This window comes from Lithobates pipiens, unplaced genomic scaffold, assembly GCF_037356315.1.
Source record: "Lithobates pipiens isolate NorthernLeopardFrog02 unplaced genomic scaffold, aLitPip1_a1.2 Scaffold_25, whole genome shotgun sequence".
NCBI lineage: Eukaryota > Metazoa > Chordata > Amphibia > Anura > Ranidae > Lithobates > Lithobates pipiens.
In genome coordinates this window covers 234165554-234177163 of record NW_027507787.1, presented here as the reverse complement: position 1 = coordinate 234177163, position 11610 = coordinate 234165554, and the positions used below count along the sequence as shown (strand labels likewise).

Here is an 11610-nt window from a genome sequence, read left to right as displayed (position 1 = left end):
GAAGAGAGATATACTGTATATACTATTAGAGGATATATACTATAAGAGATATACTGTATATATGATTAGAAGAGAGATATACTGCTAATACTATTAGAGGGGATATACTGTATATACTATTAGAGGAGATATACTGTATATACTATTAGAGGAGATATACTATTGAAGATATACTGTATATACTATTAGAGGATATATACTATAAGAGATATACTGCATATACTATTAGAGGAGAGATATACTGCATATACTATTAGAGAAGAGATATACTGCATATACTATTAGAGGGGATATACTGTATATACTATTAGAAGAGATATACTGTATATACTATTAGAGGAGATATACTATTGAAGATGTACTGTATATACTATTAGAGGATATATACTATAAGAGATATACTGCATATACTATTAGAGGAGAGATATACTGCATATACTATTAGAGGAGAGATATACTGTATATACTATTAGAGGAGAGATATACTGCATATTCTATTAGAGGAGATATACTGTATATACTATTAGAGGAGATATACTATTGAAGATATACTGCATATACTATTAGAGGAGAGATATACTGCATATACCGTATATACTCGAGTATAGGCCGACCCGAATATAAGCCGAGGCCCCCAATTTACCCCCAAAAAAACTGGCAAACTTATTGACTCGTGTATAAGCCGAGGGTAAGACATGCCTGTCCATCCCTGTGTGTGTGTCCGTCCATCCCTGTGTGTCCGTCCATCCCTGTGTGTCCGTCCATCCCTGTGTGTCCGTCCATCCATCCCTGTGTGTGTGTGTGTCCATCCATCCATCCCTGTGTGTGTGTGTCTCCATCCATCCATCCATCCATCCCTGTGTGTGTGTGTCTCCATCCATCCATCCATCCCTGTGTGTGTGTGTGTCCATCCATCCATCCATCCCTGTGTGTGTGTGTCTCCATCCATCCATCCATCCATCCCTGTGTGTGTGTGTGTCTCCATCCATCCATCCATCCCTGTGTGTGTGTGTATCCATCCGTGTGTGTGTGTGTGTGTGTGTCCAGCCTACCTGTGTCCCGAGCCTTTGTCCCGAGCCTCCGTCCCGTGCCGAGCCTCCTTGCCTCCGTGCCTCGCCGCCGTGCCTTGCCTCCGTTCCGTCCCGTCCCGTCCCGTCCCGTGCCTTGCCTTGCCTCCGTCCCGTGCCCTCTTCGTTCGTCGGCGCCTCGGCGGCCATTGTAAAATTCAAAAGCTGCGCCGCCGCCTTCGCCTGTGATAGGCGGAACACTGAATTTCCCAGCAGCCTGTGTTCCGCCTATCACGTACATCGTATCATCCTCGTCCGTAGTACGAGGATGATACGATGTCCGTGATAGGCGGAACACAGGCTGCTGGGAAATTCAGTGTTCCGCCTATCACAGGCGAAGGCGGAGCCGGAGGCGCGGCTTTTGAACTATAGAATGGCCGCTGTCTGTCTGCTCGACACGCTGATCGAGCGGGCAGACAGCGATGACTCGAGTATAAGCCGAGGGGGGCACTTTCAGCCTCAAAAAAGAGGCTGAAAATCTCGGCTTATACTCGAGTATATACGGTACTATTAGAGGAGAGATACTGTATATACCATTAGAGGAGAGATATAATGTATATACTATTAGAGGAGAGATATAATGTATATACTATTAGAGGAGAGATATACTATTAAAGGGTCAATCTGGTAAATATCATCAGACTCATTAACTTTAACCCCATTTTGTTACTGGCCGATTAATCGATTATGAAAATGGTAATCGATTAATTTCATAATCGATTAGTTGTTTCAGCCCTAGACAAGTGTCATTTCTTCGGTGTTGTCACATGAAAAGATGAAAGAAAATATCAGCTACAGAAATGTGAGGGGGTGTACTTACTTTTGTGAGATACTGTATGCGCTAAAATACAAAAAAAAAAAAAAAAAAATTCTGAAAAAGCTGAAGATGCTCAAACAAGAGTATTGTGTGCAAGATGCCTAGTAGGAATAATAATAATAAGTGATCAAAAAATAAAAGAGAAAGTATAAAATAACTTTTTTTTTTTTAAAGTGCCCCCATCCCCCCTGTGCTTGCACACAAAAAGGAACATATACATAGTTTGCGCCTGCCTATGTAAATGGTGTTCAAACCACACATGTGAGTTAAGCCCCATACACACTATCAGTTTTTCTGCTGAGTTTTTCCTTCAGGTTTACCAAAACCATGTAGTAGAAGGGCCTGCCTGATTGCATACACATTGAAACCCCTAAGTTTTGACCTCCATATTATATGGTTTTGGTAAATCTGAAGGAAAAACTCAGCAGAAAAACTGATAGTGTGTATGGGGCTTTACCGACCGTGAACGTGAGAGCGAGAGCAATAATTCTAGCGCTTAGATCTCCTCTGTAGCTCAAAATGGGTAGCCTGTAAAAGAGTTTAAAGTGTGGTCTATGGAGATTTTTAAGCACCGTAGTTTGCTGCGACTCCATAAGCGTGCGCAATTTTAAAGGGTGACATGTTGGGTATCTATTTACTTGGCGTAACATTATCTTTCACATTTTACAAAAAAATTGAAGTAAATATTGTGTCTTTGTGTTTTATTTTATTTAAGATAGCCCCCACCCCCCCCCCCCACACACAACAAATCGCATTTGCAAAATTTCTGCGCAAATACGGTGTGACATAAAGAAAATTGCAACGACCCCCATTTTATTCCCTAGGGTCTCTGCTAAAGTATGTATGTGTGTATGTGTGTATGTGTGTGTGTGTGTGTGTGTATATCTGCTAATTCTCTAGCAAAAAAAAAATAGATGATTTTTACATGCAGGAGAGAAATGTCAGAATTGGTTTGTAAACCTGTAAGCAGTTTTAAGTGTTCTAAAGGCAACTTCCTGGAGCAAACCACAAACACCCCCTTCTGTGCACCGCTCCTCTGATGGTTTAGTCATTGCAGTTCTTTTTTTTTTTTATTGCAGCTAAAGTAGTAACTTGTAAAGGCTTTTAACGCGTCGCCTACGGATTAGTACAATTTTACGTTGTTTGTCGCCATTGTACGAGCGCGCACAATTTTAAAGCGTGATATGTTTGGTATCTTTTTACTCGGCAAAACATCATTTATTTTATATTTTACCAAAACATTTGGGTTATGCATTGTGCTTTTTGCATTAAAATTTAAAAAGTGTTTTTTTATTTTTATTTTTTTTCCCCTGACACCGATATTGACCTTTTGACTTTGACCCAAACACTAATCCTGGCATTGATCTAGATCTTTAAAAAGATTTACATCTACATCATTTACATATGTGTGCGCGACTTGCGTGTGCGTTCACTTCCGCATGTGAGGGGCGGGGGGGGGCACTATCAATTTTTTTTTTTTTAATGATGTACCTTGTAAAATAATTAGGGCTGACAGGTCCTCTTTATGGACAGATCTGGGGTCAAAAAGACCCAAAACCTCTTCTTTACCTTTTTTTTTAAAGGCAAAATATCCCAAAAAAAATGTTTACTTAAAAAAGAAAACTTGTTTACTTTTACCCTGGACCAGAAATGATGTCATGACGTTGCTCCAGTCCTCCAAGGCCATAGAGACTACGCTTTGATCACTTGCGTGACCTCCGGGCTACACGGATAACCAATCTTCTTTTATGGAGAGATCTGGGGTCAAAAGCTCCCAAATATCTCCTTTTTTGCCCTTTTAAAAAACAAATTATATTTGTTTTTACTTCTGCCCTAGACCAGAAGTGATGTCATGACGTCACTCTTGCAACTGCTTGTAGAGCACTACTATGGGGTTAAGACTGGCGAGGAGGTGAAGCAAAGCATGAGTTCTAAAGGCCTAAAATCGTGAAGCGGCAGGCAACGCCATTTTCAGGAGTGATTTGGCCTGCCAAGCTTCCATATTTCCATACAGGCTCCCATATTCTCCACACAGGCTCCCGTAACAGGCCCCCATAGTCTCCACACAGGCTCCCATATTCTCCACACAGGCTCCCGTAACAGGCCCCCATAGTCTCCACACAGGCTCCCATATTCTCCACACAGGCTCCCGTAACAGGCCCCCATAGTCTCCATACAGGCTCCCATAACAGGCTCCCATATTCTCCACACAGGCTCCCGTAACAGGCCCCCATAGTCTCCATACAGGCTCCCATAACAGGCTCCCATATTCTCCACACAGGCTCCCATAACAGGCCCCCATATTCTCCACACAGGCTCCCATAACAGGCCCCCATATTCTCCACACAGGCTCCCATAACAGGCCCCCATATTCTCCACACAGGCTCCCGTAACAGGCCCCCATATTCTCCACACAGGCCCCCATAGTCTCCATACAGGCTCCCGTAACAGGCTCCCATATTCTCCACACAGGCTCCCGTAACAGGCCCCCATAGTCTCTATACAGGCCCCCATATTCTCCACACAGGCCCCCATATTCTCCACACAGGCCCCCATATTCTCCACACAGGCCCCCATATTCTCCACACAGGCTCCCATAACAGGCCCCCATATTCTCCACACAGACTCCCATAACAGGCCCCCATATTCTCCACACAGACTCCCATAACAGGCCCCCATATTCTCCACACAGACTCCCATAACAGGCCCCCATATTCTCCACACAGGCTCCCATAACAGGCCCCCATATTCTCCACACAGACCCCCATATTCTCCACACAGGCCCCCATATTCTCCACACAGGCTCCCATAACAGGCTCCCATATTCTCCACACAGGCTCCCGTAACAGGCCCCCATAGTCTCCATACAGGCCCCCATAGTCTCCATACAGGCCCCCGTAACAGGCCCCCATATTCTCCATACAGGCCCCCATATTCTCCACACAGACCCCCATATTCTCCACACAGGCCCCCATATTCTCCACACAGGCTCCCGTAACAGGCCCCCATAGTCTCCATACAGGCCCCCATATTCTCCATACAGGCCCCCATATTCTCCATACAGGCCCCCATAGTCTCCATACAGGCCCCCATAGTCTCCATACAGGCCCCCGTAACAGGCCCCCATATTCTCCATACAGGCCCCCATATTCTCCACACAGGCTCCCATAACAGGCTCCCATATTCTCCACACAGGCTCCCATATTCTCCACACAGGCCCCCATATTCTCCACACAGGCCCCCATATTCTCCACACAGGCCCCCATATTCTCCACACAGGCTCCCATAACAGGCCCCCCATATTCTCCACACAGGCCCCCATATTCTCCACACAGGCTCCCGTAACAGGCCCCCATAGTCTCCATACAGGCCCCCATAGTCTCCACACAGGCTCCCATATTCTCCACACAGGCTCCCATATTCTCCACACAGGCTCCCATATTCTCCACACAGGCTCCCATATTCTCCACACAGGCCCCCATATTCTCCACACAGGCCCCCATATTCTCCACACAGGCCCCCATATTCTCCACACAGGCCCCCATATTCTCCACACAGGCCCCCATATTCTCCACACAGGCCCCCATATTCTCCACACAGGCCCCCATATTCTCCACACAGGCTCCCATAACAGGCCCCCATATTCTCCACACAGGCTCCCATATTCTCCACACAGGCTCCCATAACAGGCCCCCATATTCTCCACACAGCCCCCATATTCTTCACACAGGCTCCCCTGTAACAGGCCCCCATAGTCTTCACACAGGCTCCCCTGTAACAGGCCCCCATAGTCTCCATACAGGCTCCCGTAACAGGCCCCCATAGTCTCCATACAGGCTCCCGTAACAGGCCCCCATAGTCTCCATACAGGCGCCCATGTTTTCCATACAGGCGCCCCATGATTTTCCACGCAGGCTTCCTTTAACCTTTTTAAATCATTTTAGGCCTGAAGATTACACAAAACCCCCAACCATTATATATTTTTTCTAAAAGCAGACACCCTAGAGAATGAAATAGCGGTGGTTCTAATTCAAACACGATATTGCCCCAAAGGTCTAGGAAAACGCAAAATTTCTGTAAAAAAAAAAAAAAAAAAAAAAAAAAAAAAAAAAAAAAAAAACGCACTAATGTTGAAAACCATTTATCATTTTCCTTCCACTTCACAATTACAACACTTTGTGTTGGTCTATCGCATAAAATCCCAATAGAATACATTCATGTTTTTGGTTGTAACATGAGTAATTCACATTTTTTATTTATAGTTCTCAAGTAAATATTTTACAGCTTCCTAGAATTCAAATGTGTATTTTTGTGCATGAATATAGTGTGGGGGGCGGAGTCAGATGATTGACAGCAGCTTTCATTCTGTTCAGACGCCATCTGCATCCAAGGCACTTATTATTATTATTTTTTTTCTTACTTTACAGGTATTCTCAATTACATTTAATATAAATCCGTATTCAATATATCAAAACTAAGCTTTGTGAGTTTCTCGGTGAATGTATTCCGCATACTATATCCTGCCCCCATAGTGTTTAGCAATAGGAGGACATGAGAACGAGGGAGAGGAGTGTCATTATGTATACGCCCACATGTGTGACTCTATAGCCACGTGGGCTGCTCAGATAAGAAAAAGGAAGAAATTAAGAGTTTAGAAGGGAACTGAAATTGGAGCATGCTCAGTAGAGGACACCAGCTGGCCTGCATACATTTTCATGTGTAGGCGCCCTAGATGTGTCCATTTTTTGGGGGATATATACATTTTATAATTATAAACCCCCTAGACCCCCAATGTCTCCTCTGTGCTCCCACTGAATGGAATGCAATGCACATTGCCCTGCATTACATTCTTTCATGGCCTTGTTGGGTGGCGAAACGGTCAACGGGGACTCGGAAGTGACGTCACATGTCACTATTTGGCCAACAACTAGAAGGGGAGAAGAGCGGACGTCTCTCATCCCGTTCCCCCACCTGACCCTCTCGCAGCTCCCCTGTTCTCCACTGAATCGAATGCAATGTACATCACACTGCAGTGGATTAGTTCCCAGCCTAGCTGACCGGGGACACAGAGAGGCGGACCCGGAAGTGACGTGAAGGGGAGGAGAGCGGACATGTTTGAGCTCTGCTTCCTCCTCTCTTGCTATGCTGGTATACATGGCGGGTGTGGGGTCTTTTTTAGGGATGCACCAATACTATCTATCTATCTATATATAATATACACAATGGTGAACGTGCCGGCTGTTAGCTCAGGTCTCCCAGTGAGGTGGGGGAGCCTGAGAGGGGGGGGGAGTAGAGTCTGGGAGTCCCCTCCCGCTGCTTGTAATAGCTAGTTAGCCACCCCGGTTGCTATTACAAGAGAGTAAAAAAATAAATGGTACCAGGGCGATAGAAGAAGTTAAAAGTTAGAAGCTGATTGGTTGCCATGCACAGCAGCACCAGATTTTTGCACTCTCCGGTTTTAGTAAATCCCGGTTGCTGAACGCATTTTTTCTTTTCTCTTGCAGGTTTCGAGAGTATTTTAGAAGGGCTGTTTGGGCCGGGATTACTTCAAGATCTCAGCTTATTCAAAGGTGTGCCATCTTTTATTATTATTATTATTATTATTATTATTATTATTTTTTATTATTATTATTATAAATATAAATATATATATATATATATATATATATATAATTTTTTTTTTTTATAGTGATAAATAACAATAGTAATATATATAAAAAAAAGACATATATTTATTATGTCTTCTCTCTCTTTTTTTATTTTATTTTTTTTATATAATATTATTATTTAATAGTGTTTATTATTATTGCTATGAAATTTTTTTTATACAATAATAAATTATATTTTTGGTAATATAAAATAACTAATAATATTATATGAAAAGAAATACTAAATTTTATATATATATATATATATATATATATATATATATATATATATATATATATATATATATATATATATATATTCTTATTACTATAAAAATGTATAGTAGTGTTTTTTTTTTTTTTTGTTTTTTTAGATTAGGTTATTTATTTTTGTTAAGGAGCTAACATTGTTTTTCACTGGTAATGCACATATGACACTTTGTGATCACTGAATTTGTTTTGTTGAATAATGTAATTTTGTATTGTTACATTATTCATTTTATTATGATCTTTTTCATTTTATTTGTGATCTGTCTGTTTGTTTTTTGTTTTCTTTTAAATGAACTTTGCTCATGTGAGGTGGCCCCCACCATCTGATTATCCCCCCCCCCCACCCTCCACTCTTTGGCCACCCGTAGCCAACATTTTTATCCTTCTGTAAGCTCCAATCTGTATTCTTGCCATATTTTTTTTATATTTTTGAGGGATGGTTCACACCAGATTCCGTCCGGTGCGTTTTTTTTTTTTCTTCTTTTCATTCTGCATCAAAAACACATAGACTGAAGGGCAAATGCAATACTTTTGTGGGGGAGAGGGGGGAGGAGATTGCAAAAAAAATATATATATATAATTGAAGGTTATTAAAAAGGAACAAATAAAAAGGCCGCAAATGCCTAGTGCATTATCCACTGTACTTTATTCACAGGTAGAAATGTTTGAAAAACAAAATGTGAATAACAGCGTTGTACATATCCCAGCAACCCAAAGCTCAACCCATCGATGGAACTTCTCTGATTCAAAATGGATGTCCCAAAACCAGCTTGACGGGTTTCCGAGGACAAAGCCCCCCTTCCTCAAAACAGGAGTCTTGCTCTGAGGGAGGGGGTTTGTCCCCAGAAACACTTCAGCCGGTTTTAGGACATCCATTTGAACGTGAGGGATTCAACCAACGGGTCTTGGTCTGAGGAAGGAGGTCTTGTTCCTTGAAACGTGTCCTCTGGTTCAAATGGATGTTTTAAAGCCAGCTGATGGGTTTCGGGGGACAGGCCCCCTTCCTCAAAACAGGAGTTGTGCTCTAAAGTAGGGAGCTTGTCTACCCGAAAAATGTCAGCTGGTTTTAGGATGTTCAATTGAACCCTAGGAATTCCATCAATTGGTCTTGCTGTGAGGAAGGGAGTTTGTCCTTCTTGAGCTGGTTTTGGGACATCCATTCGAACCAGAAGAATTCAATCGATGGGCCTTGTCCTGAGGAAGAGGGCTTGTCCCCTGAAATGCATCAACTTGTTTTTAGGACATTCATTTGAACCAAAGAATTTCAATTCGTAGGTTTTCCTCTGAGGAAGGGGGCTTGTCCCCTGAAACGTGAACTCCTTTGGTTCAAATGAATTGTTCTAAAACAAGCTGACATGTTTCAGGGCACAACCTCCTCTCCTCAGAGCAAGGCCCTTCGATGAAACTCCTCTGGTTTGAGTGGATGTCCTAAAAGCAGCTGACACTTTTCAAGGGATAAGCCCCCTTTCTCAGAGCAAGAGCCATCGATGGAACTCCTCTGGTTCAAATGAATGTTATAAAACCAGATGACATATTTTAGGGAACAAGCCCCCTTTCGCAGAACAAGACCCATAGATAGAACATCCATTTGAACCAGAGGAGTTCAATCTATGGGTCTTGTTTCCTGCGGAAGGGGACTTACCCCCCCCCCCAAAACACATGAGAAGTTTCAGGCCATCAAGAATATCAATTTGAAGCACCCATTGCTGGGACTCCTCTGGTTCGAATGGATATTCTAAAACCTGCTGACGGGTTTCGAGGGACAAGCCCCCTTTCTCAGAGCAAGACAGCTGGCTTTAGGACATCGATTCAATCCAGAGGAGTTCCACAGATGGACTGATCTCTGGGTTCCTGGGATATGGACAACGCTGTTTTTCACATTCTGTTTTGAGTATTTTTTTAACATTTCTACCTGTGAATAAAGTACTTTGGATATGAAACTAGGCGTTTCCGGCATTTGTTTTGTTGCAAGATTCCCCGATCTTAAAAGGGCATTGCCATTCCCGTTATCCAGTCCGGATGGCACAGTGACCGCTTTGATCTGAAAAATGTTATTAAAAATTCCCTTTCCTTTTCAATCTGCAACCGCTGTAAATTTCTGTAAAATGCAATATGGCCACCTGGGGGCGCTCTGTACACCGATGGTATACAGAACCCCCCCCCCCAGAAATGTAATTTCCTGCCTTTGTGTGATTGGCTGACTGATTTCCCCTGAAGTCTTATACAAGTCAGATTTTGGGCATCCCCTGTAACACAAATGTAATTTTATTTTTATTTTTTTGGTGACATATTCCCAAAGGGATGCAGACGCTGCCACTTTCCTCATTAGTGCTCTGCAGGTGCAGCACCTGGTTGATAATTATGAAGTCACTCCCATTCACATTCACTCTACGCAGAGACACAAATGGCTATTTCTTCAGAATAGCAAAAGGAAGGAATCTGCAACAGTGTTTGTTACAATACATGCAATGTACAGAGACCACCCAGAGAGGGGGAGGGGTTTTCTTAACAAAAATGGATTCCAGTGGTGGCATAGTTCACACCGGTGCAGTCAACAAAAAAAAAAAAATAGAACCTGTTGCATTCTTCTGTATCTGGAATGCAGCGATGCGCCCGCTGTCTTCAATGGAAATGAAGCAACAGAGAAAGGGGGTGGGGGGGGATGCATCGGATTGCAGAAATTGTTGTGAGAAGCGCCTCTCCGGGGCTCGGCATTTTTCTTGCACTGATGATGCACATTTTTTGATACTTTCATTGCTGATTTTTTTTTTGTTTTGTTGAATAATGTGATGTGTATTGTGCGATCCGTCGTGAAGGTGAGGTGGTCCCACCATCCTGATTTTAATACCTCCCCCCCCCATTCTCCCCTCCCCCACCCCACTCTGCATGGCCACATGGCGCCAAAATTAAAGTAGAACTAAAGGCAAAAAAAAAATGGTTTTAATTAAAGAAAAAATAATAATAAAAAAAAATAATAATAATATATATATATATATATATATATTAATAATTAAAATATATATTTATTAATAATAATTATAATAATAATAAAAATATTATTAATAATAATAATAATAATAATAATAATAATAAAACAAAATATATACTTTAGTGATAAGTGTAGTCCTTGAACACAAGGAAAAAGTGCCCCTCCACTACATTGGTGCAAAAGTGATACCTAGATGACAAACTTTTTTTTTTAAATTTTTTTGTCCTTGGTATCTCAGGTGATTGTGGACATTCCAATTAGTGGATTAAAACCCGAATTTCTTCATAATTTTTTATTTTTTTTTGCATGACCAGATCCTTCCTCTGGCCCTTCCCCCTTCAGTCTTCTACAGTTCCTGGACTGAAATGGCGTGCTGTGATTTCACCGCACACTGCGAGCTTCTCACCACATGCATCAATCCTTTTCGCTGCCAGAGGCGTTTTTTTTGCATTTATTTATTTTATTTATTTCTTTACTTTTGGCACACCTGCTTTAACCACTTAAGCCCCCAGACCAATTTGCAGCCAAAGGATCAAGCCCCTTTTTGCGATTCGGGCACTGTGTCGATTTAACTGACAATTGTGCGGTCGTGCGACGTGGCTCCCAAACAAAATTAGTGTCCTTTTTTTCCCACAAATAGAGCTTTCTTTTGGTGGTATTTGATCACCTCTGCGTTTTTTTTTTTTTGCGCTATAAACAAAAATAGAGCGACAATTTTGAAAAAAAATGCAATATTTTTTACTTTTTGCTATAATAAATATCCCCAAAAAATATATTTAAAAAAAACTTTTTTTTCCTCAGTTTAGGCCGATACGTATT

The 11610-nt window shown here is 42.1% G+C and overlaps 1 long non-coding RNA gene across 1 annotated transcript in view; it reads left to right on the top strand.

Moving 5' to 3' along the window:
- Window positions 1-11610, top strand: part of LOC143930962 (uncharacterized) — a 49701-nt gene that overhangs the window by 20278 nt on the left and 17813 nt on the right. Inside the window, exon 2 of the long non-coding RNA XR_013262860.1 lies at window positions 7389-7454. This is a non-coding gene — a long non-coding RNA (uncharacterized LOC143930962). The remainder of the gene's footprint in view (window positions 1-7388; window positions 7455-11610) is intronic.